Here is a 20,801-nt window from a genome sequence, read left to right on the forward strand (position 1 = left end):
TGGAAGCTGCATTGAAGGCATTGACAGAAAATAAGGGTCCAGGAATAGACAGGACACCAGTTCACTTGTTTTAATTAACAGATGCAACCCTGGATGCACTCACCAGTCTATGTCAGAAAATTTGGAGGACAGGTGCATGGCCAACAGGTTGGAAGAGGTGCATATTTGTTTCCATGTTCAAGAGAGGTGATCTAATAGAATGTGCCACCTATTGAACTATATCACTAATATCACATGTGAGCAAAATCTTGCTCAAGATCTTTAAAAAAAAAAAAACAACAAAAACAAACCCCATACTGATTAAATAGTGTAGAGAAAAGATGTAGCCCTTACACACACCTTTTTAATTTTAAACCATGCAGTGTTCCCTTGCTCTGTTCAGACAACAGCTTTTTGGTCTAAGCATAGGTTTTGCATGATGTTTGAGGCTGGACAAAATCAGAAAACCAGAGAGCATTTGTTTCAGCCTGATTGATGAAGTTTAACTATAATAATTTAAATACATTCAGAAGTTTTGTTGTAAAAGAAATAAAAATGTGAATAAACTCGTGTGTCCTTGGTGTAACTTAAAAAAGAAAAAGCAAGCTAGTATATGCTAAGTGCCAGGATTAAAATGACAAGTTGTAGCAGGTATAGGATTCATGACAAGTTGGGATATTTTTCTTTTTTCCTAGGGGTGGATGTTTGGAGTCGGGGGTCGGGTAAAAGCTGTAAATCTGAAGAAAGTCCCAGGTTAAAGCTGTTGAACTTGTAGACAAGAAATTCCCCTACCCTGAAGTTGATTCTGAGTCTTAACAACCCTCTTTTTCTCACACACAAGTTTTGCATCAGAAAACTTGACACAGATTATTTTTTCCATCATGGGTCAAATAAACATCCAGTTAAAGAAAACAAAACAAAAACCCATAAAACAAAAGGCAGTCAGTAAGTAGTTGATTGTCCTCAAGTCTAGCACAAATCCTAGTGACCCTATGAACAAAAAGACCTGAAGCCTTTCTTTAACTATCTTCATTTCTCAAAGTTTATAGAGCTTCCAGAGGCATGTTGTTTAGGAAGTAGATGTCACTCCTGCTTCCAAGTAAGTAGAGAAAAAAAAATTACACAAGTTAGAATGAGTTCGATGGTTGGAAAGGATGATATTAATGGGCGCCAAATATGAACAACGTAATAAATATCATTCAGTAGTACATGCAAAAATCAGCCATTAGATATTTTTCACATAGCACAATAAATATATAGAAACACTGACAATATATGTTACACTCTCCTCTTTCCTAATCATCCCTAATCACTGGGACAAGTTAATTCTTAAAATGAATTAGATAAGTTTCATGAAGGTGAACTAAATCTGTTTTGGCTAAAGCAGAATGCTAATTTGGAATCCATTCTTAAATCATCCTGGAGATCTCGTGACCTAGTGGTAAGGAATTGTGCTGCCAACACAAAGGCACGCGGCTCTAATTCACAAGCTGTTCCTCTTGAGAAAAATGGGCAGTCTCCTTCTGTGCAATGGGCCGCCTTTAAAACGCGCTGGAGGATCAGGTATGTCAGTTTGGACTTAAAGACATATAACAACAGTTGTCAAAAAACTGCTAATAGTAATAATAGTGGGCATAGATCAATGACGATTAAATTTCTAAAACACAACGCATATGAATGATCGTTTGAATCGCATTGTGAATGAAGAAATGGGTGAAAGACAATGTACATAAATGAAACACAATGAATGCAAATTTTGTATGCAAGTAATAAAATAGTTCTTAAAAAATATTACCATATCCTCCATCATCCTGACTCTATAATCTTGTTGTTATTTAGAGAAAAAAAAATAGTCTCAATACTCAAAACTTACTTCCTTCTCGTTATTTCTGATACATGGGAACCCTATATCAGGTTTGAGGTGCTGTAAGTCTAAATTCCTGTACAGTCCTTGGAAGATTTAAACCATTGGAGACCCAAAGTCTTTTTGGTCTGCAGTTCAACATACCACAAACTATACCACTAGAACACCTTTATAGTGTCAATAGATCAAAACAATGATTTTCATTATAGTGGGTATTTCATTTCTCATTGTTACACTTTTTTTATCATAAGAAAGGGTTTGTTTCTAAAATGCTATGATCCTTTCTTGTTTTCAGCATGGACTTTACATTAGCAGAAAGATTGGAGTGTGGGGTGGGGGAAACATTAAGTGGACCAAGAGTGTTGCTTAAATCAATTTCTTTTCAAGTGCTTTCTAATTTATCACCTTTGAATGAACATCTAACAAAGGCTCTCTGGTGAAACTTTTGTCAGAGTACCAGGTAAACTTCTACTTAAACATTAGCTTAGTCTAGAAACTCAGTCTTAGAGAAGGTGGGACGGTCTTCCAACTTTAATCTGTATGAGGAAATTAATCTGTATGAGGAAATTAATTTATTTTGTTCAACAGTGAGCAATTTGTTTTTTTATAAAGAAAATTATGTCACTTTGGGATTAACAGTTTCATGTCTTGGATGAGAACCATTGTATAAAGCATGACCCAGGATATTAAGGTATTTAAGGTTAAAAGAAAAAGAAGGGTGGATCACTGGAACGATCCTTTGCAATGTAACAGTATAAAAGGTTTTATGTGTACTGTGGACCTGAAATATTTGGATCTTGTTGGGGAAAGTTGACTGCTGGCAGAATTTATTACTCTTTTATTCCTTTTTGTTTTTATGTTGTGCTGGTTTGAAGGACTGAAACTATTTCAAAGGGAAGTGGAAATTTCAAATATCTGGTGAGTAATTTACTTCTCAGTTCTGGGTATGTAAGTGATGGAAGTCCAAGGGCAAAAGAAGAATGTTGGAGATACCATTTTTTTTCAAATAATCTCAATGTTTTGGGTAAAGATATTGTGAATGTAAATATATACATGGATTATTAGTCTATTCTTAATCTTTATTTTTTTGGGCTGTAACATCCTGAGAATAGACCAAATTAGAGGGTCATACTAAATTGGAACTTAAAAGGATAAATTATGCCTCCTTCACCCAAACTGGCCATACCTCTGATGCTCATTGCACTTTTTAAAAATCCACTTGGAATTTGGAAGAAAACCAAGAAAATATTTTCTGTTTTATCACTTAGGCTGGATAAAGAGTCAGGGGAAGAGAGCACCCATGGGATTTTAATATTTCTGTTTAAATGAGAATATGAATTAAAAAAGGGAAATTTTGAATATGTATTTATGAATGTACATATTTGTATCTATACATGTAAAGTTTTTCTCCTCCATAAGTAGTTGCTGTTATTAAGAACGTGGGATGAATGGGATGGGTTTGATTCCACATAAACGGAAATATAGTTATGGGCAATAGATATGTAACATTTATGGTGAAAGGATACAACCCCGACTCTCACCTTTTCTGATTTTAAACCATGAACTATTACTTTGCTCTGTATTAATGACTGCTTTTGTAGTCTGTGAACTGTTTCCACATGAACACAATTACGTGTTCTGGAATTTCCTTTTCTCTCAATGTTATTGTTATTCAGTGCCATCAAGTTGCCTAAGACTCATAGGGACCCTATGTAAAATAGCTCTGAACACCTACCACCCGGTCCTGAGCCAGCTCACTGTCTCCAATACACCATCCCTGATTAGCCCACTTACTGTGTCAATCCATCTCATCCAGGGTACTGAATTAGGCACACCTTTATCTTCAAACTAGCATCACTGTTCCTCAGCACCCTGGAGAGAGGTCCCTGATAGCAGTGGACTTGCCTAAAGTAATACATATCCTGATCTCCTGACCGCTCGTAACAAGGCGACCAAGAGAAGAGATTGAAGTTGTTAGCAATTACAGCTTGCTCAGCTCCACAATCAAAACTCTCAATACCAGCAGTCAGAAAATCAAAAGACAAATTGTAATGGGGAAATTTGCTGTCAGGGACTTCTCTGGAGTGCTGAAAAGCAATGATGTCAGTCTAGAGACTAAGGTGCATCTAATCAAGGCCATGATCTTCACTATTACTTGCTATGCATCAGAAAGCTGGACAATGATTAAAAATGACAGAATTGATGCCTTTAAATTGTGGTGCTGGAGAAAAGTCTTGAACATACTATGGACTGCCAAGAAAACAAATAAGTCTGTCTTAGAGTGAAACCAGCTCCATCTCACATACTTTGGGTAGGTGGACAGCAGAGACTTGGTCCTTGGAGAAGATTATTGTGCTTGGAAGGGTGGTAGGACAGCACAGAAGAGGAATACCCCAGATGAGATGAATTGATATGGTGACTGGGGCAAATGGGGGTTGGTGCATCAGAATTAGTGAGACTGGCTCAAGGTAGGGCAGGGTTCAGAGCTGCTGTACATAGGGTCGTTATGGGTTGCAGGCAACTTGACAGCACATACAACAAAAACCAACAACAACATAATATTCTGTAACTTTTTAAATATATATTTTTCTTTTATATTGATTTGTTTACAAAGTTTGTATACATTGTGTTTCACGCTATCCTTTATTCATACTGTGTTCTGTAAATTTTTATTATGAGACCCTTGTCTGAGACGCCTTTGCCATTCCCCCCCCCACCCCCGTTAATTGGTTTTCTTTTCACTCTTTGGGACAAGTTTCTCATCCACACAGAGACTTAATCTGAGATGGTCTTATTTGTTGATGGTTATGCACTGAAGTTTCTTAAAGGCAAGAATAGTGAAACTTCACCTCACCTATTTTTAGTGCATTTTCAGGAAGGGTCAGTCCTTGAACAAAGACAGCATGCTGAAGCTATTCCAGCATTAGGATTAATACAAACTCTTCTTCCTGAACATGAGCATATGCATCTCTGTACATCATTCCTAATGTTTCCATATGGACACCATTACTAGAGATTCCTGCATTTCCATGGATAAGAACTTTTCTTCCACTTTGTAGCCTCCCATCAAGAAACTCTTAAGTCACTGGACAAAAATATATATTTTCTACTGGGTTATCTGCTGCATACAAGACTAAGTAAATAATTGCTCAAAGTTTCTTTTAATAAATTTGCATCAATATTTTATCTGAAGCATATCAATATATAACGTGGTTTATTCTGTGTTTCTGTAGTATAGGTAGCTTGAGTTTCACAGTATAAAAACACAGGCCTAAAAACAATCCAGGTGACCTTTCTTGCATTTCTTGTCTCATAGGATAGGTCCACTCCTCAGCACCATCTTTGCACTGAAAGGGAAGGGAAGTCCAGCTTCATGTCTTCTATGGTCCCAGTCCACAGGCTGGTGGATGGTGTGGAAATTTCCCAGCTAACCTCTCAGGCTCACAGCAGCTGCAAAAGGAGGACTGGTGCATGGGTGGCAGGTTTACAACACACATGGACTGAAGGCCCCTCGTAACCTTGGCGGTAATAATAGCAGCTAAGAAGAGGGAAGAGTGGCTGGTATCCAGCCACCATGCTTCTGCCTTATCCCTTCCCATGCTTTGTGTTTTATACAGCCTTTAATTTACGTTGTGTTTCATACAATTATTCATATATACATGTTGTTGTTGTTGTTGTTATTGATTGCCTTTGTCTTAATCACAACTCATAGCAACCCTATGAACCAAAGGCCTGAAACCTTTCTAAAACTATCGACATTTATAAAAGTTCATTGCATTTCCAGAGGCATATCGTTTAGGAAATAGGTGCCACTCCTGCTTCCACATATATGTTATATTTTATTATTAATTACTACTGATCTGTGCCTATTATTACACTGTCTTTTCAAGTCCCTATTGAATCATGATGTTTCTTACTGGTTCATTGATGAGGATTTTTGTGTTCTTGATGTTGAGATGCAATCTATATTGAAGGCTAGTCTTTGATCTTCTACAGGAAATGCTTTAAGTTCTCCTTACTTTCAGCAAGCAAGATTGAGTCATCTGCATAAGGCAAGTGTTGAGAGCTTTCCTCTGATCCTGATGCCAAGAGTCTTCTTCATAGAGTCCGACTTCTTGAACGATTTGCTCAGCATGCAGGTTGAATAGGTATGGAGAAAGGGTACAACTCTGACATATGCCTTTCCTAATGTTCCCTGAAATTAAGCAATAATGTGTTTCTATTTCCACAGTCTCTTATACTCTGGGTATCAAAAGCTGTACTGTAATCCCAGCAGACTATGATATGTGGTGATGGGTAGGTTGAAGCAGAGATGGAAATTGTACTCTGTTCCTCTGTGCTATAGCATCTGGGAATATGCAGGTACTAAGTAGTACTGTTTGCATCTTGGTCTTCCTATAAACAGAAACTTCGCCTCGTGAATACAGACTCTCTATACCCAATGTCCAAGGCACACAGTTCAAATCCACCAACAGAGAAAGATGGGCAATCTTCTTCTGCATAATTAGTTGGCTCGGAAAACATACCGGAATGGCAGCTATAAATAGTTCTGATGCAACAGTATATAACAACATACACAATGCCCAGTCATAGGGATGTAGGACCAACATTAGAGAAAATAAGTGTCACTCTTCTCTCATGTCTAATCTCAAGTACATTCAACTCTTAGAAGCCTTACATGTTATTTATTAGTTATGTCTATCATATCAACATCTGATGTCAGAGCAGAGCCCTCCAAATTACTGAGAGCAACGATGTCAGTTTAAAAACTAACATGTGCCTGATTCATGCCATGGTCTTTTTAGTCACTTGTTATGCATTTGAAGTTGGGTAATGAATAAGGAAGATGGCCTTGAGCTGTGGTCTTAGAGATGAGTATTGAATACTCCCTGGACTGTCAAAAGAACAAACAGATATGTTTTGGAGAAAATACAGCCATAGTACTCCTTGTTGGTAAAGATGGCAACATATCTCACATAGTCTGGGCATGTTGTTAGGTGAGTCTACTCCTTGGAAAGGGACATCATGCTTGGAAAGGTCAATGAAAGAAAGGAAGATCCTCAATAAGATGGATTAAGTCTGTGACTAAGAAATGGGCTCAAGCATGTCAGAAATGATGAAAATGGTACAGGATAGAATAGGGTTCAGATCTGTGGTTCATAGAATCACTATGAGTTTTAGTTTATTTAATTGTATCTAACATTTGATTTCTGTTTGGAATCAAGTTTGTGCCTTTGGTGAAATATTAATAAATTAGTATTTGGATGATATTTTGGTTTCTATACTAAAGCTTAACTACAAATATGGAGTCCTAATGGCTTAGTGAAGAATTTCTTCTTCCATGGATCCACAATTAACAACTTTGGTACTAACAGGAAATTAAATGAAATGTTGAATTAAGAAAGTCAGCAGTCAGGAACCTCTCCAAAATGAATAGAAAGGATGTTATTTTAAAGACTAAGGTGTACCTAATCAAAGCTGTGGCCTTTTCAGTTACTTACTATTCATATGAAAGTGGACAGTGAATAAAGATGACAGAAGAAGAATTGATACCTTTCAATTCTGTTGCTAGATAAGAGTACTGAATATATCATGGAGTGACAATGAATAGTGAACAATGAAAGAGAACAATGAAATATGTCTTGGAAAGGGTACAGCCAGGGTGTTCCCTAGAGGGAAGGAGGGTGGTCACAGACTTCGAGCATGTTGTTAGGAGCTGCCATTCCTCTGAAAAGAACATCATGCTCAGAAAAGTTCAGAGTCAGCAAAGGAGAGGAAGAAGAGCAAGGTGGATTGGCATAATGACTGTAACAATGGATTCAAGTGGCAGAGAAAATGAAAATTGTACAAGATAGGACTGAGTGAAGATCTGGCTTTTATAATGTTGCTAAGAGTCATGGTAAACTCAATAGCCTCTAACAACGTGAATGAATAGCTGCACTGCCAACCCAGTCAGCTTCAACTTAATGGCCTATAACAGCAACAACAACAACATATCCAGCTTTATTTAGTTATTTATTTAAAAACAAAACTTAGTTTGTAGCAAGAAGAAAATCCTATATGTGATATTATTTGCAATAACGGACCTCTCCAGAGTCCTGAAGAGCAACAATGTCAACCTAGAAACTAAGGTGTGCCTGATCCAGGCCATGGTCTTCGCTATTAATTGCTACACATCAGAGAGCTGGACAATGACCAAGGATGATAGATGAAAAAATGCTGCCTCTGAGTTGTGATGCTAGAGAAGACTATTGCATATACAATGGACTGCTAAGAGAACAAACAAGTCTATCCTCCTTCTGACTGACATACTTTGGGCATATTGCAGGGAGGGACCAGTCCTTGGAGAAGGACATCATGCTTGGAAGGCAGGAGAGACAGCCCAAGAGAGAAGATCCTGAATGATAGGGATTGACTCAGTGAGTAGGGCAATGGGGCTAGGTGCATCAGAGACAATGACATTAGCTCATGAAAGAGCAAGCTTCAGAGCTGTTGTCCATAGGGTCGCTATGAGTTGCAAGCGACCTGAGGCACGTAACAACAACAAAAACAAGAACAAATGGAGTTGTTACCTAAGATCATCGTCTGTTGGAAAGATCATGGTTTTCATTTTTTTGGACCCTCTCTTTGTATGATCATTGAAAAGGAAAACTTTGTTTTTGGTACTGAACCTCACAAAAGTTCTTAGTAAATGGGTCTTTAAATGGATGATAAATGACAGCCCAGTGGTTCTCTAAAGAAATTCTAGTAATTTTCAGGCCTTTGAATTCCATTTAATGTTTTCTAGCCAATGGATAAATGATAGTCCCCAGGCATTTTTAACAGAAGCTATTTACTTTTAATTTCAGAATACAACTTTCTTCATTTTAAAACCACAGGGGAATTGTGGTTTTCTATTTAAAGGAGAAATAGCAGTTCAAATCACTGTGTTGTTTCTGTTAGTTTTGAGTAGATGCTGCTCTACGTGACAGACCTACTCACTCCAGGAGGGAGCCGTGGTGGCCCGGTGGGAAAGAGTTGTGCTGCCAATCCAGATGCACACGATTTGAATCCACCAGCTGCTTCGTGGGAGAAAGATGGGCAATTTCTTCCCTTAGATTTACAGCTTTTGACTCATTGGAGGGTCAGCTATGTGTCATTTCTGACTTTATAGTATAACAACACCACACACCCCAAGTGTTAACATTCAGAGAGCATTTGGGTACAAATTCTGAACAATAGAGTGTATTTCACTCCCCCATGTTGCTTCTGTTTTATGCATAATCTTTCTACCAGTCTCTCTTGTTGTTAGCTGCATTCAGAGCTTACAAAAGAATATGAGCAAAGAAATGGTTCCAGGCCCTATGCCATTCCCATGATCAGTTATGGATCAAATAGTTGTGATGTGTCTGGCTCTCTTTGACTAGTTTTTCCAAGTAGATTGCCGGATTTATTTTATTAATTATTCTTGTTATTAGTCATCATTTTTAACTACTATTGTTGTTAACAAGTTACTCAAGCTCTGGTGCCTCCATGTACACTGTGCATTCTGGATCCATTGGTTTTTCACTGCCTGATCTTTAGAAGATCATATGAGGGTTTTTTTCCATATCTACAAGTTTTGCTGAAGCTGTTAAGCATCATAGAAGCACAGCAGTTGTTGTTGATAGACAAGTTGTGGCTGTGTTTGAGATGTACCGGTCAGAAACTGAACTCAATTCATCTGCATGTTATTGTTTTTAGGTACTGTTGAGTCAATTATACAACTCATAGCCATTCTGTGAACAACAGGTCTCAACCCTGGCCAGTCCTGTGCTGTTCTCGTCATCTCTGATACACTTGAGCCCATGGCTATAGTCAGTGAGTTTATCCATCTTGTTGACGGTCATCCTGTCTTTCACTGACCCTTTACCTTACCAAGCATGATGTCTTTTTCCAAGGAATATCTCCTCCTAGCAACATGCCCAGAGCATGATGGACGAAGCTTTGCCATCCTTCCCTCCAAGGTGAACTCTGGCTGCACTTTCTCCAAGACATATCTGTTTGTTCTTTTGGCAACTCATGAGATATTCAGTACTCTTCTTCAATTTTTCTTCTACCATCCTTATTCCTGGTCCAGCTCTTAAATGTGTAGCAAGTGATTGGAAAGACTATGGCCTGGATCAGGTGGACTTGTATGGAAAGTGAAAATTTACCACTGACCAGCTTCTCTAATAGAATAAAGCTTAGAAGAGGTGACAAATAACATCCAGATTTCTGTTGGTTTAAAACACACACACACACATATTCATGTATTACATGTTACGTATGATGCCAGTTAACAGTGATGCTTCTCTTCATTGTCACCAGGAAACCCTAACAACGAAGGCTCATCTCAACATGTGATTAGTCACAAAATTTTGGTAGTGTGTGTATATGTGTGTGTGTGCGCGCACACATGTGTGTATGTGTGTGTATCTGTTGTGGTGGTGATGTACTACATCAGGTTGGAACCGACCCACAGCTGAGCCTCCAGTGCATTTTTCAGAGGCAGTTAATCGCTCTGGAGGAGTTGGCCCATCCTTCTCCCATGAAGCAGCTGGTAGATTCAATCCATGTGCCTTTGAGATTTCAGTGCAGCTTCTAACAATATATATATGTTGTTGTTAGGTATCATCAAGTCAAGTTCAACTCATATGAAAGAGCTCTAAAACCGGTCCTATCCTGTCCTATCTTCATCATCACTGACACACTGGAGCCCATTGTTGCAGACACTTATGTCAATCTATCCCAATAAGGGTCTTCCTCTCTTTCACCAATTCTCCATCTTTCCAAGCATGATGTCTCATTGCAAAGAATAGCATCTCTTAACAGACCTAAAATATGTGAAATAGAGTTCATTCTTTTGGAATTCGATGGGATATTCACTGCTCTTCTTAAAAACCACAATTCAAAGGCATAAATTCTTCATCTGTCATCCCTATTCATTACCCAACTCTCTTATGCATATCAGGAGACTGAAAAGACCACAGGCTGAATCAGGCAAGCCTTAGTATGCTTGGAAGAGAATTTAATAAGGCAATTAAATGATCCAATGCAGAAAGATTACCTAAATTTCTGGTTCCATCAGGATAATGTAACAAGTTGGGCTCAGTGTTTCTCTAATTGTTTTACTATTTCCTCTCAGCCACTTCTGTTATTCTTAATACTTTGAGTAAATTTTCATGTTAATTTTAAATATGAATTACTAAATTTTCTAGGAAATTGAACCTCCATAGCATTGTCATATTGGTCATATCCATGAAGTTCAGTGAACAGGAAACAACATATTGTTTTACATTTCCAAATAGTCACATAGAATAAACTGAATTAGCCATGGCAACATGGACAGAGAGTCTGGAATAATGCCATTAAATCTCTAGGAAAATACTTTCAGATGCTATTATCTGTTATTGTCGTGGGCAGTGGGTTGGGGACTAAGACTGAAGAAAAAGAGTTTTTAACACTATATTTTGGTTTTGTAGTTATTGAGACTATTCACAACAGAATGTACACCAATTTAACAATTTCTACATATATAATTCAGTGACATTAATTATAATCTTCTCATTATACTGATTAAGATTCCTTCTCAGTTGCTTTCTAAGCATCTGAAAGTTAGTGAATAAGGATGACAGAATTAGAATGCCTTGGAATTGTGTAGTTGAAGAGTACTGAATATCTTATGGATTTTCACCCCTTAAAAACAACAACAACAACAACAATAAAAAAAAACCAAACCGAAAAAACCCCACCACCAGAAACCAAACCCAAATAAATCCATTTTGGAGTAAGTGTGAACAGGGCGCTCCTTCCAGGCATGCATGGTAAAACTCATCTTACATACCTTGGCCATGTTATCAAGAAGGACCAGGTCTTAGAAAAAGAAAACATGCTAGAAAAAGAAAAGGGTCAGAGAAAGAGAGAAAAGAGGGTCAGAGGAAGAAAGGAAGGCCCTATCTAGGATGAATTAACACACAGGCCGTGATAATGAGATGGAGGATAGCAGACGTTGTGAGGATGCGGCAGGAGAGGACCAGGTTACAATTTGATGTTCATTGGGTCTCTATGAGCTGCCGTTGACTCAATGACACGTAACAACAGTAACATTATGTGATTTAAATTAGACTTCAGAGGGTGTTTTCAGTGTAAGCTTGATTTTTTTAATATTATCCCAGATTAGATATATAAATGTGTATGTGTATTTTCTTGTTTGCCAAACTTTTAAAACTAACTTTGCTATCCATTTTAGGTATTAATGTCTCACTTAAAATTACATCATACAGTTTGAAATTACCAAATCATTTCAAGTTTAAACAATCAGTCTCAAAAAGAAATCTTAGAAGTATTTGTGTTACAATAACAATTTAAATATATCCTTCTGATTATTGGTTTATTCTACCATTTTATCTCATACTTAGATGATAAAAATATAGTAGTCTATATAACATCTCTTGTTTATGGAAGCCCTGGTGGCATGAAGTGCTTCTGATTTTTCCACCAAATGCTCTACAGAAGAAAGAAGGCCAAGCTGTAATTTACATTTACAGCCTCACAGACCAATGGAGGGTTTCCATGAGTCAGATGATTGATAATGGTGGATTTGGGTTTCAAGGTATAAAACACAGATATGTATTGTTGTTGTTGTTAAATGCTGTCAAGTAAGCATCAGCTTATAAATGACCTTTCAGAGGGTTTTTAGAGGCTACACTTTATACAGGAAGAGTCTGAGCAACTTTTATATTAAAATACTTTATCTTAGGGTTGGCAGTGCAAATCTCTCCCTACAGGTCACCAGACAATAAGGTTGGCACAGGATAGAGCAGGGTTCAGTGCTGTTGTATATAGGGTCACTATGAGTCGCAAGCAACTTGACAACAATAACAACCTGATAATTCTCATATGAATTTTTCAAATTATTAGATGCATTCATTTATTTAGTAAGCGACTATTTATTGCCCTCAACGATAGAGGGGAAGACCCTCAACAAGATAAATTGACATAGTGACTTTAGCAATGGACTCAGGTGTGGCAGAATTGATGAGGATGGCACAGAACAGGGTCGGGTTCAGATCTATCATTTCATAGGGTTACTATGAGTTATGGTTGACCTAACAATAACTATATACTATGTCAAATGATATCAAACCCTGGAGATAAAAATAATGGCATAACCCTGCTCTGACGAAGCTTAGAGTTGAGTGTTTTTGTTGTTGTATAACATCAAGTCAGAACTCGCTCATAGCTAACTCTCAAGCAGGTTTTTGTAGGCAATTAATCTCACAAAGACACATATTTCTCCTGCAGAAAAAGTTCAATCCTTATCTCTAACCACCAGATCTTCCTAGAGTAAGTAGAACATTGTAAATAGAAGAAAAATTTTACTTTAAAAATAACATCTAATCTCACTCACTCACTCACTCACTCACTCATTTATTGGCATGATGAAATCAGAATGAACTCACAGATGACCTTCTATTGATTTTTCAAAGATTATAAATCACACAGGAAGAGATTGTTCATCTTTCCTCTAAGTAGTCACTGGTGGATTTGAACTACCAAGAGGTATAGCATTGGGGTTAGCATCAGAACTCTTTACAGATTGCAGTCAGACCTTGCTATAATTATTAAAGCAAGTATTTTTTTCTTATTGATTCATAATTTCACATTGTAGGCATATGCTATGTATCACTTCATTCAGCCCACACCAAAAGTCTCCAAGTAATTAGTGTTATAACCATATTAAAAATGAGAAAAAGATGGTTTTTAAGGTTAGGCATATGGACAAGGCTACTCCACTTTATAAACAATATAACTCTGGAAACTAAGAACTTTGAGAAATGATGATAGGCCTTGGGCCTCAGGTCTTTTGTTCATACTCAACAGTGATCAACAACAACAACAACAATTCAACTGTTTAAGTCTTATGCATAATATGCAGAACTAGAAGCCAAAGTTGAAAATTAAATCCTTATCCTTCAGGATGGGAACATTCACTTAACCCCCTTCCATAATTGTACTATATATGTTTGACTAGCATATAGACATCTAGTTTCTGATCTCTCCACTGGGAAAAAAAGGAAGTCATTTTTTCATGCATTTCTTTTGTAAGGGTATAAGTTTGAGAAGCAGTCACTCAGGTACGTGCTGTAAAATCCATTGACATCTACTTGAATCTGACACATTACAAACCCATGTGTTAAAGAGTAGAACTGCTCAATATCATCTCACTCCAGTAAGAATATAAAAAGTTAACAGAAGAGCAAACATCAAATGCTGGTGAGGCTGAGGAGAAATTAGAACCCTTATTCACTGTTGGTGGGAGTGTAAAATGGTGCAATCACTATGGAAGGCTGCATAATGTTTTCTCAAAAAGTTTCAAATAGAAATACCATTTGACCCAACAATTCCATACTGGGAATTTACCCTGAAGAAGCCATAACTGCCACCCAAGCAGATATATGCACACCCATGTTTATTGCTGCTTTGTTCACAATAGCAAAGAGCTTGAAACAACCCAAGTGTCCATCAACAAACGAATGGATAGAGAAGCTCTAATATATTCACACCATGGAATACTGTGGAGCACTGAAAAACAAGGAACTGATGAAATACTATACAAAATGTGTGGCCATGGAGGACATTATGCTGAGTGAAATATCTCAGTCACCAAAGGAAAAATATTGAATAGGGCCACTGTTGTTAAATGGGACTGACATTGGGATTGATGGAAGACAGAGAAGGAGGGGGTGAACGATATATATTGCATTCAAATAGATGACGGAGAAAATTGTTTAAATGAGATATATGATTGGGTATTATTGTCATGACAGGAGTCCAGAATGACGACTGCACAGTGGAGTGGACTTGAGGGGAGAGATTGCATAACAATGAAAGAGTTTTTCTTTTACTTTTCAAGGAGAAGAGTAAATTGGGAGGGAGAAAAGTGCAACAATGAATGGATCGAAATCCTTTGTCTCTGTAAATTTTCATTTAAATTAACAATATAACTAAAACTCATAGAGTTCAAACAGCAGATGGAATCCTAATAGTGTTCATCAGTCTATGCTAGGAAATTTGGAGGACAGCTGACTGGCCAACTGACTAGACAAGGTCCATATTTATTCCCATTCCCCAAAAAGGAGATCTAACAGAATGTGAAAATAAATTATTGAATAATGTAATAGGGAGCCTTAGTGGCCTGGTGGCAAGAAGTTGTGCTGCAATCTCAAAGGCACATAGTTCGAGGGCACCAGCTGCTCCACGGGAGAAGGATGGGCAATCTTTTCCCGGGTGATTAGCTGCCTTTTAAAACCTGCTGGAGAATCAGCTGTGGGTTGGTTGGGACTTGATGCTGCGCACAACGACAATATCATTAATATTACATGCAAGCAAAATATTGCTGAGTATAATAAAAAACTTCCATAATAATTGAAAGAATTTATTTATTTTTTCACTATCATTCTCTTGAAAGCATGCAACAGAACTTTGCAGAAGCTGCATGAAATACAGCAGATTGAATCTAAAAGCAGATAAGAGAATTAAACTATCGTCAATGAAATCAAACATTGAAAATATTTGCAAGAAACAAAACGTTATTTTATCTGGTTTTTTGCTTGGAAGAAAGTTCTTTTCATAAACTATGCTATTTCTGGTAACATGAAATGGCATATTATTCATATTTAAAAATGAAATAAAATGTTTCCCAAAACACTTCAATATCTCAGTGTCTTAGTTTGGCATATCTAGTGGTGATCCAACAGAATGTAGAAATTGTTGAACAATATAAATTAAATCACAAGTCAGTAAAATCTATCTGAAGGTTATTTTGAAATGGCTGGAACAGGATATTGACGGCTTTTGCGGGGGCATGGAAACAAAAATCCCTTTCAGTCAGTTGGCTAAGTCTTACAAATTTCTTGGCATAGACTAGTGCGCATATCTGGGATTGCATCTTTTTTTGAAAATGTCAATTGGTATCCCATCAACTTCTGAGGCTTTATTTTTTGCCAATGTCTTCAGTACAGCTTGAGCTCATTCTTTTCTTGTCATTGGTTCATGATCACATGCTACATTCTGATATGGTTTTTTGTCAACCAACTCTTTTCAGTACAGTGACTGTATATTCCTTCTATTTTTCTTTTTATATTCCCTGCATGATTCAAGATTTTACCCATAGAATCCTATTGCAACTCAAGGAAGGCTTAAATTTATATTTCAGTCCTTTCACCTTAAGAAATACTGAATATATTCTTCCTTGTTGGTTTTCTAACTCTACCTGTTTGTTCATTTCAATACATCAAGATAAAGTGGAGAAAAAAAGAGAGATGAATAATAAAGATAACAGTGACTATGGATAACAGAGGAAGAACAGATGTCTTTGAACTTTGTTATGAAGAAGAATACTGAATATCCCACTCATTACTGTAGTAATGAGAACAAACAAGTCCGTCTTGCAGGAAGAGCAACCAGGGTGCTCCTGAGAAGCAAACATAGTGAAATTTCTTTCACATACTTTAGGCATGTTGTCAGGAAGGGCCAGTTCTTGGGGAAAACACATTATGTTGGGAAAAGGCGGAGAAAGAGAGGAAGAGCTTAAACAGATGGATTAATGAGGTGACTGTAACAATAGACTTGTACGCACCAGAGATTGTAAAGAAGGCGCAAAATAGGACAAGGTTTAGATATATTGTTCAGAGGATCACTATGAATTGACGTGATTACATGGCAGCTAACAACAACAGAGGAGGGAAAATGGTGAAATCACTATACGGTTATAAATAATTATAATTCCACTTGAGTCAGAACTAACTCATAGGTGACCCTCCATGAGGATTTACTGAAGGCTGTAAATCTCAGAGAAGATTGCCCATATGCCTTCCAAGGAGCCACCGGAGATTCAAATTCTCAGAGAGGAGCTACCCTTCCTTGGATTAGCAGTGCACTGTTCATGGACTAAACCTCCAGAACTTCCTAATACCTAAAACTAATTCTATCAATCTATATTCACCCATCTAGAACTAACACTCTCTCTCTCTCTCTCTCTCTCTCTCTCTGTGTGTGTGTCTGTCTGTCTGTCTGTTTCTTCTCCTTGTTGAAATTAGGAGACTACCAGAGGAATGTCATCTGTGTTTCATTGATTATGCAAAGGCTTTTGACTGTGTGGATCACAACAAATTGTGGCTAATTATGAGAAAAACGGGAATACCAGACTACTGACTGGACTTATGAGAAACCTATACTTGGCTGAGGAGGCAGTCATCAGAACAGAGCAAGGAAATACTGCATGGTTTAAAATCAGGAAGGGACTACACCAGGGATCTGTCCTAGCTGCATAACTTTTTAGTATATATGTAGAACATATTATCCAAGAGACTGCTCTATGAGGAGGAATGTGGCATCAGGATTGGAGAAAGATTTATCAACATTCTGCATTATTCTGCATTATGCAGATGATACAACCTTGCTTGCTGAAACAGGAGAATGTAAAGCACTTACTGCAGAAGGTCAATGACTACAGCCTTCTATATGGATTGAAGCTCAACATCAAGAAAACAAAAATTCTCCCCCCTGGGCTGCTTGACAACATCATGATAGACAGTGAAGAGATTGAGTTTATTAACAGCATTAGTTTGTTTGGCTTCACAATCAATACTCTTGTTACAGCACCTAGGAAATCAAAAGATAACTTGCATTGGGGAAAGTCTGCTGTCAGGGACATCTCCAAAGCACTCAAGAGCAATGATGTCAGTTTGGAGACTACCATGAGCCTGATCTAGCCATAGTCTTTGCAATTATTGTTATGCATCAGAAAGCTGGAAAATGACTAGGGATGATAGAAGGAGAATTGATGCCTTTGAGCTGTGGTGCTGGAGAAGAGTATTGAATACACCATGGATTGCTAAGAGAACAGGTTCATCCTGGAGAGGGTGATACCAGGCTGCTCCTTGGAAGCAAGGATTCTGAAGCTCTGTCTGACATATTCTGGGCATGTTGCAAGGAGGGACCAGTTCTTGGAGAGGGATATTATGATTGGTAGGGTGGAGGGACAGCACAAGAGAGGAAGACTCTGGATGAGATGGATTGATTCAGTGACTGAGGAAATGAGGGTAGGTGTGTCAGAGATAGTAAGGTTGACTCAGGATAGAGCAGGGTTCAGAGTTGTTGTACACGGGTCACTATGAATCACAGGCGACCTGATGGCACATAACTACAACAACATTCATTCTCCTTGGAGAAGGGCTTCATACTTGGGAAGAGTGAAAGGTCACTGCAGGAGAGGAAGATCCTGGATGAGATGGATTGACACAAATGTGGCCAGATGTGTCAGAGACTGTGAAGTTGGTGGTCTCTATGAATTGTAGTTGATTCAGTCTGTATGTGTAATTGTGTTTTGTGGCATCAAGTTGCTTGTGACTCACAGCAACCCTATCTACCACATAGAACCGTTCTCAATCTTGAGCCAATTTCATTGTCACTGACACATCTACCCCCCATTACCTGAGTCATTGAGTCAATCCATCTCATGCAGGGTCTTCCTCTCTTGCTCTGTACCTCCACCATCTCATGAATAATGTCCCTTTCCAAGGACTGGTCCCTCCTGGTAACATGCCCAAAGTGAGTGAGACAGAGCTTCAAAATCCTTGCCTCCAAGGAGCAGCTTGGTTTCACCATTTCCAGAACAGGCCTGTTTGTTCTCTTAGCCTCCATGGAAAAGTTGAATACTCTTCTCCAGCACCACAACTCAAAGGCATCAATGGACTCTTCTATCATCCTTGATCATTGTGCAGCTCTCTTATACATAACAAGTAACTGCAAAGACAATGTAAAGAAATGTGTCATGCAACTTTGGGGACTAGCAAGTCAGATAACAGGCTGGTAGTCTCTGCTTACTTGCATGATTTGGAAATCTAAAATCTGCAGGTCAAGCATCAGGATAGAGATTTTCAAAGGATGAAATGAGTACAGAATTCCCTGAAGAGTAAGCTGTGAGCACCTCCCTAATGAAACTACCATTTCCAATACTTGGTTGATCACATTAGATCACATCATGTAAAGTCATTACATTACATTATAGTTCTGAAACTGGCCAATGTCTGCCCAAATACTGAGTGTAACAGCCTAGCCAAAGGTACGTATAAAATTAACCAACAGTTTAAAATTCTAATTCTAGTATGGCAAACATATATAAAGAATTCACAATGCAGTGTTCAAAGCAATTGACTAGAACTGGTTATTTAGTTAATCTAAGAGAAAAATGTGGCTGTTTACTTCATAAGAAAAAAAATTTTCTTTCTGGTAAGGTCACTACGAGTCAGAACAATATGAATAGATTTAGTTATGGTTAAGAATATATGTGTAGATAGATGCTAGGTGGATGGCTAGATGGATGGATGGATGGATGGATGGATGGATGGATGGATGGATGGATGGATAGATGATAGATAGATAGATAGATAGATAGATAGATAGATAGATAGATAGATAGATATGGTGGTCTAGTGATGAGCAGGTGCACTGCAATCCCAAAGGCACACAGTTCGAATCCACCAGCTGCTCTGAGAGAAGGACGGGCAATCAACTCTTGTCCAATTAACATTCTCTGAAAACCCTCAGGAGAGTCAGCTATGATTTGGTTTCAACTCAGTGGTAGACAACAACAAGCTCTTTAGGGTTTTTTTGAAAATTTTTATGCTTGCAAAGCTTTTCTGAGACAAGCAGTTTGAGAACTACAGAGGTAGATCAGAGAATTTTAAAAGAAGAAGAAGAAGAAGAAAATTTCAAATAGTATCTTCCTATGTCCTTGTATTTCAACAAACAGATGCTGCCCTGGATGTGCTCACAAATTGTGCCAAGAAATCTGAAGGAAAACTACCTGGAAAACTGACTGGAAGAGATCATTTATTCCCATTCCAAAGAAAAGTGCTCTGACAAAGTGCAGAAATTGTCAAACAGTACCATTAATATAACATGTAGACAAGATTCTACTGAAGATTATCCAAAAACGGCTAGAACAGCACATCATCAGAAAACTGCCAGAAGTACAGGCTGGATTTAGAAGGGGTCGTGGTATTAGGGATATTGTAGCTGATGTTAGATGGATCTTGGCTAAAAGTAGAAAGTACCAGAGGAATGTCTGTGTTTCATTGACTATAAAAGGCATTTGACTGTGTGGACCATAACAAGCTGAGACTGACTCTGAGAAGAATGGGACTCCCAGGACACTTGATTGAGCATAAGCGAAACCTATACTTGGCCCAGAAGGCAGTCATCAGAACAGAGCAAAGAAACACTGTATGGTTCAAAATTGGGAAGGGTATAAACCAGAGGTGTGTCCTATCTCCATTACTATTCAATCTATATGCAGAATATATTATTTGGGATGCTGGGCTCTGTGAGGAGAAATATGGCATCAGGATTAGAGGAAGACTGATTAACAGCTTGTGTTATGCAGATAACACAACCCTGCTTCCTAAAACTGAGGAGGATCTGAAGTGCTTGCTGCAGAAGGTCAAGGACTGCAGCCTTCAATATGGATTTGAAGCTCAATATCAAGAAAACAATGATTCTCACCACTGGGTCAATTAGAAGCATTGTGATGGATGTTGAAGAGATTGAGACTGTAAATAACTTTAGTTTGCTGGCTCCACAATCTTACATTGGAACACTCTGCTGTCAGAGACCCCTCCAAAGTACTGAAGAGCAATGTTGTCAGTCTGGAAACTAAGGTGTGCCTGATACAAGCCATGGTCTTTGCAATCACTTGCTATGCATCAGAAAACTAGACAATGACTAGGGATGATATAAGGAGAATTGATGCCTTTGAGCTGTGGTGTTGGAGAAGAGTATTGAATAGACCAGGGACTACTAAGAGAATGAACAGGTTTCATCCTGGAGAGGGTGAAACCAGGCTGCTCATTGGAGGCAACGCTTCTAAAGCTTCATCTGATATACTCTGGAC

The 20,801-nt window shown here is 38.1% G+C and overlaps 1 pseudogene; it reads right to left on the reverse strand.

Moving 5' to 3' along the window:
* Window positions 1-4,714: 4,714 nt before the first annotated feature.
* Window positions 4,715-5,442, reverse strand: LOC102861995 (annotated as a pseudogene).
* Window positions 5,443-20,801: the final 15,359 nt, after the last annotated feature.

The sequence above is a fragment of the Elephantulus edwardii genome, unplaced genomic scaffold, assembly GCF_000299155.1.
Source record: "Elephantulus edwardii isolate Elephantulus edwardi_28Jun2011 unplaced genomic scaffold, EleEdw1.0 scaffold00294, whole genome shotgun sequence".
NCBI lineage: Eukaryota > Metazoa > Chordata > Mammalia > Macroscelidea > Macroscelididae > Elephantulus > Elephantulus edwardii.